The sequence below is a fragment of the Bos grunniens genome, chromosome 11 (assembly GCF_055505025.1).
Source record: "Bos grunniens cultivar Pamir isolate PY7600 chromosome 11, Bosgru_T2T1.0, whole genome shotgun sequence".
In the NCBI taxonomy this organism is placed as follows: Eukaryota; Metazoa; Chordata; class Mammalia; order Artiodactyla; family Bovidae; genus Bos; species Bos grunniens.
In genome coordinates, this window is record NC_141175.1 from 58,239,091 (window position 1) to 58,243,778 (window position 4,688).

Genomic DNA, 4,688 nt, shown 5'->3' on the forward strand with positions numbered 1-4,688 from the left:
CGCAGTGGTAAAGAATCCGCCTGGCATGCCGGAGACGCAAGTCTTGGGTTCCATCCCTGGGTCTGGAAGATCCCTGGAGGAGGAAATGGCAACCCTCTCCAGTATTCTCGCCTGGAGAATCCCATGGACAGAGGAGCTTGGTGGGCCACACAGCCCATGGGGTCACAATCAGTCGAACAAGACTGAGCGACTAACACACACACACACACACACACACACACACACACACAAGAAGGTATAACCATGATCCTGTAATGTCACAATGAGATTTTATTCTTCTGTAGTTAGGTGAAGACTAGCTGCTTTCTATAAGCATTCCATTTAATCTTTGAACAGTTAGAAACAACTCCAGAGAGGATATTGAAAGCAAAATGCCCAGGTTCCTTTTGGTAACTGGAGTAGGGGTCATATTAACTGTGGGGTGGTCTCTAAGCATGCCATTGCTGCCTGGCAAGTTCTTAGATATTTTGTTTCCAAGTGTTTCTGTTAAGACAAAGTAGCATTTTTGCCCCTTTTTTTCATTATTTATGGCTGCACTGGGTCTTTATTGCTTTGCACAGGCTTTCTCTCATTTTGGCATGTGGGGGGCTACTCTTCCTTGCGGTGTGATGGTTTCCTATTGAGATGGCTTCTCTTGTTGAGGAGTAAAGGCTCTAGGCACACGGGCTTCAGTAGTTGCAGCACTTGGGCTCACTAGTTGTGGCTGGAGGATTCTAGAACACAGACTTACTAGTTGTAGCTCACGGGCTCCATGGCTCTGAGGCATGTGGAATCTTCCAGATCCAGCAATTGAACTCATGTCCTGTGCATTGGCCGGCGGATTCTTAATCATTGTACCATCAGGGAAGTCTCTAGCCCCTTTTCTGTTTGCCCATTTCTATTACCCTCTAACCTTGTGAGAGTGTTAGTCACTCAGTCGTGTCTGACTCTTTGTGACCCCATGGATTGTAGCCCGCCAAGCTCCTTTGTCCATGAAATTCTCCAGGCAAGAATACTGGAGTGGATAGCCATTCCCTGTTCTAGGGAATTTTCCTGACCCAGGGATCGAACTAGGTCTCCTGCGTTGATTCTTTACTGTCTGAGCCACCAGGGAAGCCCACCCTCTAACCTTTTAAGAACCTAGTTACAGGAATGAGCTCTCTGAGCAACTGAAACTAACTCCTGACTTATGCTCTAACCTGTTGAGTCTTTTCCTAGATAAAAGAAGATTAAAGAATTAAGCAGTTTAAAAATGACTAAGCTCTTTACCCCCAAAAGCCCCCTTAGCAATCCTGCAGGCCGATCGTGCAGGCAAGATAACATCTGAAGATAGAGTCAACCAGTCTGTACACAATGGAGAATGATAGAGAACCCAACGTCCTGCCTGGATGATTCACTGAGATTCTTCCCCCATATTTCTCCCTTTAAAAACTGTCATGTGGATGTTTGGCAAAAACCAATACAATTCTGTAAAGCAGATTAATCCTTCAATTAAAAATAAATAAATTTAAAATTAAAAAAAAAAAAAAACTGTCATGGCTAAGCAGAATCTTTGGAGTTGGTCTCCAGACACGAGTCCACCTTCTCCCCAGGTCACTCACTTTTCCTTTCTACTGAGTCTTCGTGCTGCTTGTTTGTGTTAAGTCACTTGAGTTGACTCTTTACAAACCCATGGACTGTAGCCCACCAGGCTCCTCTGTCCATGGGATTCTCCAGGCAAGAATACTAGAATGGGTTGCCATTTCCTCCTCCAGGGGATCTTCCCAACTCAGGAATCTTGTCTCTTGCTTTGGAAGGTGCGTTCTTTACCACTAGCGCCACCTGGGAAGCTTGCCTCTCTAATATTGGCTTCCATCAGCAAGCAGCCAAACCTAGGCTCAATAACAAGACAACCAATCTTTTGTTGAGTAGCCCCTCTGCCCCTAGAGATGAAAGATAGGTGCCATAGAAACTTGGAGACAGTCCTTGGCACCCTATAAGAGCCCATTCTCTCCTGCATTCCAAGACTTAGCACCAGACTCTTGAATCAGTAAGAGCTCATGTGACTTGCCAGGGATATGCCAAAGCCATTTAACACCTAACCCTGCTTCCTGAAGATCCAACCGGCAGGGTACAGTTAAAATCACAGGGCAGTATTATTAAGTCATTACGGGAAATATATCTAAGGATAAGGTGCACCAAAAGCTGGGTTCTTTTGGGCTTCCCTGGTGGTCCAGTTGTTGAGACGTGTTCAATCGCTGGTGTCCAGGGGACACGGGTTCAATCCCTGATCCAGGAAGATTCCATGTGCTGTGGGGTAGCTGAGCCTGTGAGCCACAACTGCAGAAACCCACGCACCATAAAGCTCATGCTTTGCAACAAGGGAAGCCACTGCAATGGGAAGCCTGAACACAGCAAATAGAGAATAGCCCCTGATCTCAGCAACCAGAGAAAGCCCACACACAGCAACAAAAACCTAGTGCAGTCAAAAATAAAGAAATAAAAATTAAAAGAAAAAAGTTGGGTTTCAGGGCCTTGGGAGCAACTTAGAAACATACATATTCTATACATGAAAGTACTTTCACCTATCCTGGTTACACATCTGGATGCAACAGCAAGATTCCCATTTTGGCAGAGATATCCTTGGCACATGAATAAAAGTATGTTTCAATAAATGTATGTTTAAACTAGCATTTAAAAACCATAAACAGGGACTTCCCTGGGGGTCCAGTGGCTGAGACTCCGCACTCTTATTGCAGGGGGCCCAGGTTTGATCCCTGGTGGGGAACTAGAGCCCACATGCCGTAACTAAGACTTGGTGCAGCCAAATAAATAAGTGAATATTTAAAAAACAAAACAAAATAAATTCATTATTTTAGTAATATCTTCCACTTATAGTGGAATTATAGTTGAATTTATCTTTAAGGTTTTGAATACTGTTTGTATGTATATATATGTATATATTTAATATTGCATTTGTATAGGACTTCAAAAATTTCTGTTGATTTTTCAAAGCAAAGTCCTCACACCAACAGTTGGTTGAAGACCAAGTCTGCGGTCCTGCTGGCTACGCCCTTTCCTCTGTCAGCCAGTCTAGGGGGTGAGGAACAGCCCGCCATGCCTCTTATCACCACCAGGGGTCGTCCTTTGCCGTGGAACAACTGCTCAGATCCCTATGGCAGGCAGGGACAGGGCGGAGGGCGCTGAGGGCTTTGGTCTTGCCTACACAATCAGTTGGCTTTGGCCCAAGGCCCAGCATTCATCTCCGCTCTAGTCTCAGCTTTTCCGTTGGTTAAGGTGGGGAGTGTGATCTCAGGGCTCTCCACACCCATCAAGGAAGGATGTGTGACCGGAGACACATCCGTGAGTGGCAGCTCCTGGTCTCTCCTGAGGGGGAGATTGAAGGCCAGGTCGGTTTTCCATACTCTTTCTGGCTCATCAGTCATGGGCGGAAAGAACAAGGGAGCAATGCCAACAGGAGATGCCTGGCTCTCCAGATAGGAGCTGAAGTAGGAAGCCTAAGTAGGGCCTTTCTATATCTGGCCAAGGAGGGGGTGCCAGTGGGGTTGGGGAATGAGAGGGGTGGAGTGTAGGGAAAGAGGAGGTAGAAATAGATGCCACTATTAAGGTAAATAGAGGAAAGGACCCAGTAGGGTGATGACAGGGTCAAAGGTACCCAGAGAAGAGTTGTTGGTAACCATTTGCATTTAAAGAAGCAGATACACAGAGAATGGAGAAGGAAATGGCAACCCACTCCAGTATTCTTGCCTGGAGAATCCCATGGACAGAGAAGACTGGCGGGCTGTAGTCTGTAGGGTCACAGAGACTCGGACACGACTGAGCGACTCTGCACCCACGTAAACAGGGAAAGGGCTACTGGACACTGTGCTGAGCCTAGGCCTGTGGTTGGTGTCCCGTGACAGGAAAGGAGCAAGCCATGGGCCTTTCAGGGAAGGGATGGAGGCTGTTTGCAGGGAGGGGCGGGGCTTTGAGCAGGCAGTGAAGAGTGAGTAACATTTGAATGTGCAGCTACAGCAAATGTTTTTGAGAGCCTGGTATGTGCCAAGCTGTGGGCCAGGCACTTGGGATTCGGTAATGAACCGGACAGACACAGTTGCTACCCGTGTAGAGCTCTTATAGTTGAGTGGGAGTTCACAGTCCAGCCCTGAAATGTACCCACAGATTTAATTACAGTGGAGCCCCAAGAATGTGTGTGGGAGACACACTACCCTGGTCTGGGACCCCTTCTGAGAGTCACAGAATCTGTGGCCTGAAGGAAGAGGGAGGCAAGGGGCAGGACTCGTTCCTGCAGAAGAAAGGCAAGTGCACAGCCCCCAGGTAAGGAGCCTGTTTGAGACTAGAAAGGGATGAACCAAGCCAGGTACCATTTTACGTATTGACAGCCACCCTGTGTGTGAAAATGCATCTTAGGCGCTCAGTCATGTCCGACTCTTTGCGACCCCACGGATTGTAGCCCGCCAGGCTCCTCTGTCCATGGAATTCTCTAGGCAAGAGTACTGGAGTGGGTAGACATCCCCTTCTCCTGAGGATCTTCCTGACCCAGGATGGAACCCAGGTTTCCTGGGTTGCAGGCAGATTCTTTACTGTCTGAGCCACCAGGGAAGCCTCCCTGCCCCCATCTTATCCAGGCTTCCTGCTACTGGGACACCTGCTGGGCTCTCCCACAGGCAGAATCTGGGCAGTGGGTTAATGCATCAAGTTTAAGGACA